Source organism: Liolophura sinensis, chromosome 7, assembly GCF_032854445.1.
Source record: "Liolophura sinensis isolate JHLJ2023 chromosome 7, CUHK_Ljap_v2, whole genome shotgun sequence".
In the NCBI taxonomy this organism is placed as follows: Eukaryota; Metazoa; Mollusca; class Polyplacophora; order Chitonida; family Chitonidae; genus Liolophura; species Liolophura sinensis.
Genome location: NC_088301.1, coordinates 40,334,023 through 40,343,724, shown reverse-complemented (window position 1 = coordinate 40,343,724; position 9,702 = coordinate 40,334,023).

Here is a 9,702-nt window from a genome sequence, read left to right as displayed (position 1 = left end):
AATCTTCCTGATACATGTACATGTATATATGTTTTCTCACCAACAAAGCATAAACCAGGCCAAACGGATATGTACGAGTTCATTTCTAAAATGCTAATGCCTATCACAAGGAAATATTGAACAAGGTATGGAACACTTGAGAGCAGCCATTTTGCTTCTGTTCAGGTAGTCGTGACTTAACTAGGTTAGATCTCTATACGTATGGTGACCTATTTTATGCAGTCCTGAGGCGTAAACAAGAAAATTACCATGTTCGATATATCTCAAATATACGAACAAACTGCCTGAAAATGAAATTTTCAGGACATGAAAATAAAATGAAGACATGAAAATGAAATCTGCAAGATGACAAAACCGACACTGTTTATCAGTACGAAACATAGATACCAGTTTGTACTACGTGGTACCGAGTGATATCTATCTCGTGCCAGAGATAAGCACGCATTCAATGGTATTTATTTGATACACGAGAAAAATGCGGTGATAAAATCACTCAATTCTATTGAAAGAGTCGTGTTACTACATCGAGTTAGACAAAGACACGCCTTCACAAAGTACAGAAGAAGGAAGGGAGAATTTCAGATAATCTTTTAAACTTCAGATTTTACATACACAGATTTAGTTAAAGCTGTTAAGCAATATACTGTTGCCGGGGACCGAGCTATTAACATGTTAGTATTTCTGGTAGCCTGTTGCCTATGATGAATTTATGATAAGTGAAAAAAAGAAAAGGGATAAACTAGAGTTGAATATGACAACACATGTGCAATGGGCTTAGCACTGAAAACCTTTGAATAGAAAGAATACAATGTATTCATACAATGTATTTTGTACATTTGATTTACTGCTGGTGGATACACTCGAGCCCTACTCATTTAGTAACTGTACATACCAAACTGCAACCTGAAGGGCGTACTAGTTTTTGAGAAGAACATTTTTTATGGTTTGTTTATAAAATTCAAAATGGCCACTAGGCTATGTGACCAGTCAAAAATCCTTCAATTGCAAAAGTTACCGAATATGTTCAGTATTTTAACGACCATGTACGGCGAAGTTTTTTTTTCACCTTAGCAGTTTTAAAAGAATACTAATAAATGTAATAATAATTTCAATGACCGTGTGAACCCCTAACTACACCTAGGTTTAGCTGGAAATATGTGACTTCACACAAGTTTATGATTTGCAAGTTTGTGCTTTAAATTATTAAGCATTTTTTTTATTTGTTCACATAATCATTCATTTGATTGTTTTAAACACCATACTCCTATACAGTTTCATGACGGTCGGTCTTATGGATGAAGGAAACCAGAATGCCCGAGGTAAACCACCAAACTTAAGCAAGTTCAGGACGAAATTTTCGACATGCTACATCCTGATATGCACGCCATACACTGGTGGAAGACAAGTGGTCCCCTTCGAACGTTAGACACCATAAGCGACCACACGAGCGTCGTGGATAGTTACCGAGGTCCCACAAACAGTTAGAGTTGGGTATCTAAGTTTTTGATTTGCGATATTTGTAATTTACAACATGAGATAATATACTTGCGAATGTATGCCATGGAAACCATCAGTATATACTGTATACATTTATCGGGTGGTGCTATAACATTATACATACATAAAGTACATCTGTTACAAACCACAAACCACAGCAGAGAATCACTGAATACGTTTACCTGCTAATCATTAGGATTTAGGAAAACAATGTCTTGGCAAAGTTTTATAGATCCACCAGTGTATAACCGCAACGCTTTGTGGGCACATCACAAAGGTCAAAACAAGCCATGCAGATATAATTGCTGTAGGCCAAAGTGTGAGGTTTACCCATTAAAAAGTGCAAATGCTGTCATATATACTATGGGCTAAATATAGGTAGACAGGGAATTTAATTTACTGTAAATTCTGCATAAAGGCCTCTATGTTTTCCCCATGCAACTGGTTAAACAAATAACTAATCGTGTATTCTTTCTAATCTTTTAGCGTTTGAGGTTTTCTTGCAAATCTTTCTTACCCATGAACATGAATTTGAAGGGACAGTGTTCCTATTTTCACACTTTACAAGGTACTTGTTAAGTAAACTAAGGAACCACACAAACTGTCTGCTAAGTATGTTAATTTGTACTATTAACAGAAACCCAAGGTAACATTTTTAATTATTGGTAAGGTATTTCCAGTTAACATTTTATGTAACATAAGACATGTAAAACAGACGCTTATACATGTCTGAATGTTCATCTACCTTATACACTGTAAAAGTAAGCGTATTTTTAAATAAAGGAAAAAACTTAAAAGAACCTATACGAAATGTAGGCCAGACTGCAATAGACGTTCTATTTTTAGGACAATGGTTCGTTTTTAGCACGTCCAGGAACGTGTAAAACCATAAGAAAATTAAGACAAACTTTTGCATATAATACAGTTTTTGTCTCTAAGTAAATGATAGAATACATGGTGTTTCAATTAAAATCGCTATATCTCTGCAGCCACCAGCCGCCCATGAATGAAACTCTTTACCACTTGAAAGGGCGGGGCGAACAGTTTTCTAATGACCACCCCTAGATAATTCTAACTGCACACCAACAGCCTCGTCAACTGCTACGACAACGGTGACTTCATTGAATGAAGATGTTCCGAGAGGCATCATCTCGATGTAGTGCGGTCAGTAGATGAAGAACACTATTTATAAAAGGTTAATAAAATCTAATAAATCATTTAACTTTTTGTGCAGTTGCAAATTGCTGCAATCGTGAAATGTTTATTTATTTGATGTGAAAATGGGCCTGAATTTTTGGAAACACCCTCTATATGTACTACTTCTGTACAAATTACAAAACATGTAAATATGATTCAATACGAGTCGGCAGATCCACCGGGATTCCTTTGTTAGCAAATGGAAAACATGCTGGTTCTGATGTACTTTGAGGAGTACAGCTTGGCAAGATCACAGGTATATACCTCAGGAGTCTGCATCCGCTGGGTTCTCCACTTTCCACTAAATGCTACTGGTCGCACATCTAGACGGGAACCACATTACATAACATTCCAGGCAATATGGAAGAAATGTCAAGATCTAACGTCTGTCTGAGTGAGAAGAAAGAATTAATGCTTTGCACTCCTACACCGTTTATTATATCTGCCAGAACTGTCTATACAAAAGGGGTGGAAAAGAACAAGGGAGAAAATGTGATAAGCGTCAGTTCCCTAGTTTCACCAATACATAATTCTTATAGTGGATTTTTAAAATCCCAAAATCATGTTTATTTGATATAGAATTACAACAAAATCCTTATCTTTATCGGGGTGGTATAGAGCGATCCGTAAGGTTATACAAAAATGTCTACATATATGAAACTCAATCAGCTGCAAATGACGGGTGTCATAGAACACAGGTCTTTTTTCTTTGTATGTGGAGTACCACAATATCGGCAGAATACTTGCTGCTTTTGAAAAAAAGGATTAACATTTATCTGTGTGGACACACATCGAATACCACAAAAAAATCGGACCCATCAATAAAGTGATCAATTACGTAGGTAGTGTACTTAGTCCTCAAGACAATCTAGGCATGATTTTTAGCTTACGAGTCCTCTGAAGGATCAAAATAATGAAATGTAAATGTAACAATTGTATTTAATGTCAAGGTTCACGGGAAAGGCGACGGGGAAGAACCAAGTCGCTTGATTAAGACTGCTTTGTAATCAGCAACCAACTCGTTGTGCCGAGATTCTCAGTTAGTGTTAAAAATGGATAAACCTAAATACACAAACGTGTCTTATCGACACCAGCAGGCAATTTTCATTACACGCATGATGTAACTGCATGTACGCAGGTCAAGACTGTGTTCTCGTACCACCTTAGAAATGCTTTGAATGCTGGTATGTTCCAAATGAAAGAAAAGTAGAAATATGGCACACCGGAGTACTACACACATGCATCCTGAAATAAATTCATTTACATATGCATAGAATTTAAAGCCAGTCGAGTGACCTCCGATGACTGAACTGATTCTGATTAATGACTGATTAACTGTTAGTATTAAAGCCTTATCCGGTGACCTTCACTTCATAAGCCTTTCCTCTTATATACATAGAAAACAAGTGCTAAATACAGCATTTCAACAAGACACCAGTTATTTTCATCTTCGCAATTACCATGTAATGCTGCACTGTGTCAGCTATATTACAATATTAAACACTTTACTTTTTTCATATCACCAGGTATGACACAATAGTTCATACCTGAAGGTCATATTAAAATTTTTTAAAAACTCATCGAACTAAAGAAATGTTTCTGTTAAGGCAACTGTGGTATAAAATCACAACAGCGCATCATTCTGTTTACCTTTTGTGACTTATTCCTCAGCGAGCACTTGTTTAAGACAAAACCTCCACAACCACGCCACAAGAAACGCAGTCTCCACGCCTGCATGGCTTTGCTTTCATGTAACTGTAATGATCTCTCTGATACCCCTACTATAGTCTACCGCTGGGGTATATTTTTTGAAACTGTTTGGCGAAACGCTGACATTTTTAATACCGTCCATACCATCGTGTGGTTGAATCTGGACTTTAAATCCTACAGTGACGTACTTGCATACAAAAAATAATGATGAGAATTTTCTTTAATCCTAACGACGTGCCTGAATTGTGGAACAGGGAATATTGGAGCGAAGCTGGGACTGTTCGCACATGTTACGGTATACCGTCACTCATAACCACTGAAACGTTACGTCGCGAGGACAGAGCTGTGTATGAGTATACATACACACTGCCACCCATCTATGCATTCAAAATGGAATCCATGTTTCCGCACGGACAAAACATGCATAAGATAATCACCTCACTGAGTAAAGGGTGGGGCACATCATGTAACAGTGAAACACAAACCAGAAGCATTTCTTAACGAAGTGTTATTCAACATTGTGCACTTACACAATACCACATTTAAACGTGGTTGTTGGGAAAGAAATCTTTGACATATTATCTAGGTTGGCAGAGCTTCAAGTCCCAGTAGTATGTAGGTCAGTGTGTTCAGGCAGAGACTTCTAGGCGGAGTGATTTATATTGACTCTAGACCCTAACACACCGAGCTAGCGGTAAGTTCGCATGGACGTTTCTGTTCAAATTCTGGTTCTGCTCTGCTTTCCTCAGCTTCTAACTTAAAACTATTGATATCTTGTATCCTAACCATTTACATTCGTTCTTGTTTTAGTGCTAAGTGTGAATCATTTTCAACCTGTGAAAAATCTTTGTATCTTTTACTTGCCTTGTTGTTAAAAGTGAAAATATGCTGTGCAGCTTCTTTACAGGGTAAACATGTATGTGGTCTATATATGTATATATGTATATGTACGTGTGTGTGTGTACATCCATTTGGGTGTACGGAGTGAAGCTAAAATGTCTGAAATTGATGAAAACATTGTAGCAGTCCAGAATAAGATAACCTGATGGGCGACGGCTTGATTTAACGGTCCTCGTTTGGTTCTGTCACGTGAACAAGAAAGCATAAAATATATCGATCAATCCATAGTCAGCGGTGTTGAATTCAGAATTATAGCCTCATCAGTGCACAAATTTTGCACATACCAAAACATACACGCATAAACGCTGTATCTAGTGTACTCCCTCCCTATATGCATACACACACACTAAATTAAACTACACGTATATATGTAGATGTCCAAATTGCACTTCTCTTCCAACATATCAGATTGATATGAATCAGAAATGCTTGTTGTCAATTAATGGATGCTTAAATGATCCCATGAGACCATTCAATATATGCTATGCTTGAACCCACAATCTGTACGTATTAACACATATTCTTGACTTCTGAACATACTGAATGTCCCTTTAAATCATCGTAAGGCTTCCTGTCATTACAAAACAGCTCCCATTTCCAAAGACATTATCAAACGCACTCACTAAGGATTTAAACCTATGCTGTTTTTTTTTTATTATTTAGAGGTGTCACAGCTTATATTATCTGCGAGAAAAAAAATCAAAATGTATGGAATGTATATGTGCATTGCATTTAGGTGACCTCAAAAAAACCTATTGGAAAGGACAGAGTGCTTTTACGTGTACAAAGACTTTCAGCGTTATACTCAAGTAAAACAGTCAACAATCAATCATAACACATTATCATGATTGTATTTGGGACAAAGACAACCCATTAAACTTAACTTGATATGAGGCACTCTGAGCACTAAAAGTATGAAATTTAATCCTTTAGGTCAATACTCAATACACTGTGCGGACCAAAATTAAGAAAACTTGGAAGCCAAGTTAAGAAAGTTGCTTTTATCAGACATGTTGTTTGCTCTTTAGATCCGGGCTAAACAGTAAAGTTTGCAGGGTTGAAACCCAAATTTGACGAATCCAATAATTGTATAAGCAATTGCCTTTGCCCTTAGCTAGGCCTATCCTCCTTGGTGTGAAACAAAAATTGGAGATTAAAAGTACTAATAACTGGATTTTTATCAAAACGCTATTGGCGTACAAGGGTTTCTAATATGCATTATAAATTAAGACAACAGACACGATCTAACAACTACAACCAAATTTGTGGTCACGCAAGTTATGCCAATAGAGAAAGACATAAAATGGGGTGTAGCAAGGTTACCAAGAGAAATTAGTGGCGTGTAATACACTGGTTTAAGTTCTGCGAAGCTTACTTCTTGACTCTCAGTTTAACCTAAATGACAACGGCTGTCTTTGTAAGATTATTTCTTATATTAACTGATAAAAAACGTAAGTGTAAAGTCCGTAATCCTCAAAGCACTGAAACTATATATATATATATATATATATATTCAGGTATATATTCTATCATGTCTTTCTATATATAAATAGGGAGAAGTAACTGGAGTGTATATACACGTGTAAACTGCAAACGCAGTACATCTTACTAATCACCGTCTTTGATATAATATATCCCTTAGATAGTTGTCTCTTTACAGACATTTAGCGTAAGAACTTTGTCGTTTAAAAAGTTCACACTCGCGAATGCACATTGGATATGAAGGAAGTCACGCAAACGGCTCAATTAACCTAGTTGCGAAGTCCGTTTATATATATTCTAACAAGCTTATATTTCTAGTATTATACTTCTTTAATATTAAAATAATACTTGGTCTTGTGATATTTAAAACACGCGCTGTAAGAATCAGTTTAGCTTTTATTGAATGATATCAAGGAGGCCCAGGTCTCTGTGGAGTTATAAGTTTTAACATGTGTAAAATTAGTAAATCTACAACTACAGTCCGGTGCCTGCAACATGTTCTTTTTTCGAAGAACTATTTTTGATTTCACAAAACCAAAAGAATAGTGATAACAACTATATAACGTAGACCTACACATGCAGTTGTCGCGATCATCTTGAACATATTTTCATTTATGCATGTACTTTGAAAGGAAAAACAATTCGTGTCAGACGATGGTTTAAATCGATAACAACGGTCAACCTAGTCGCGAAAAGCAATGGGTCAGGTCAATAAAGACTGATTTGCGTACAGTTATGAAGTACATGTGGCGGACCTCTTAATTCCCCTCCACGGACAAGAGACCTGTCTTTATTTATGCCAAGGACATTCGTCACCCGTATCACCTGGTTATTAGGCCGGCATATTATATATATATATATATATATATATATATATATATATATATATTTCTCGGTATATACCACTAGTGACGCGAGGTCACTGTTCTGCACCGTCTGAACGCCAATGTACTCTATACAGGTGGGAGTCTAGCACAGATAATCCTTCATGTAGAGCTGTTGTATAACATCTGACAATTCCTCACACTCCAGAACAAATGTGTTGCCTGCAGAGAACGGCTCTACCTGAACATACCAATATTATAAATAGCCTTTGCGTGGAAATTCACATATATCAAAGTGAAAAAAAGAATAGAACATGTCCATAAACGCTCTCAAACGAGTGGAAACGGGAAAGAGCTTCTATGGTTTTCTAATTCAAGCAAAAAAAAAAAGACTCCAAAATCAGAAAAAAAAATGCCTTACAGACTCATATTTTCCCATATATGACATATTTAAATAAAAATTAATTCTGGCAATATCATTATTTCAAACTATGCGGACATAGAGCATGAGCTATGCATTTGTGAATATGGAAGTGCATACATTAAAACGGCAAGAGGATGAAGATAAGCGATTCTCGTGCAAAAGTGTGCTTTAGTTTTACAGAATTCTTTTACAGAATACATATACTAGTACCAGGGAACAAAAAGCATTTAAGGGACAAATTCACTACATCAAACCTTAAAAAAAGAACTTCAAAAGCGTAGTGTACGTGTTGTATTAAGTCAGATATGGTTCAGAGAAATACCCACACCATTCCTAGTGACCCTCCCAAAAATATCCCGTTGCCATGGAGCAGCAAAGTGCCATGACGTGAATTCGTGACACAATTTGTGCAAATAAGTGTCTTTCGCGGGCAAAATGCCAAACTCTTCATAAGACGCAGATGTTCATGGAGTTATAAAGAAATAGCAGGTCAATAGTATTGACAATGTCAATGCATTGTTAATCCCCGGTATTTGTGAAAAAGTATCACGAAAACAATTTAATGAGCATGATGATGCGTCTAAAAATATTCCCGTGGCAAAAGATAGGTGAGCTTGGCAAACGAAGTTAGTAGTCTACCAGTAAATATACACAGTGTTATGACATATATAGTAGAAATAGGCAAACATATTGATCACTAATTAGCGCTATCAGAGCGATTATCGCCTGCATCGTATCAGTAATCATAGAAATAACCTATACAGAGATATATGATGTTTTTGAGTGATGATATTAGTTTGTTCGATTTACCTGTAAACTTGCAGCTGAGAAATATGCAAAAAATTTTGTGAGAAGGCCTATTGTCACGTGACCATATAAAACTATGGCTACCAGAACCATTTATAATAAGGATACATGAAGACTTCACTTCACTTCACATTTTATGGGCATGGCAACAAAACTAAATCCAGGTAAACATCAATGACCTCAAAAGCGAAAGCTGCATTCGGAAACACCTGCCAGTGACAATTATTTGATCTAAAAAAAGTAAACAGTTAACGATGCATGCTTGACATAACTATTACAGATTTAGACGTTAAGGTCTACAGTAAGCATGTATCAGACATTACCCATCAAATGTTGATGTTGCAACGGATATGTTTGCCTTTTATATCACTTCACTTTCTATTTTATATATCCATCCAAATGCAGTCGATATAGCTCTAATGCGCAATAACTGTGGAGGTAGAGCGATGTGTCCTAATATAAACACCCCAGATAACATTAAGGCAAGGCATATACGTCAAGGTGACTCAGGAGAAAAGCAGCACGTTCTGCCAGGAAAAAACACCACAGATGATCTTTGCAGGGAACAAAGGTTCCATCCTGACTTTGCACGGAACGTTTTCTGCTTAACAACACAAAAAACCTGTTAAACCAGTTGAATTGCACGTTAAAGATGGGAAAAACAATGCCATCCAACTGTTCTCACGTTTGTTGCGGAGAATTTGGTGCAATTTCTTTTCTTCACTGGAATGAAATATTTATTTATATGTCCGATCCTGCATGTTTTTAGGCCTATTTGTTGTCAACTGATCAAATGCGAAATTGTCAAGTATTGCTAAATTCTGTTTCAGAATTTCAGTATAGTGATATATATGACACATA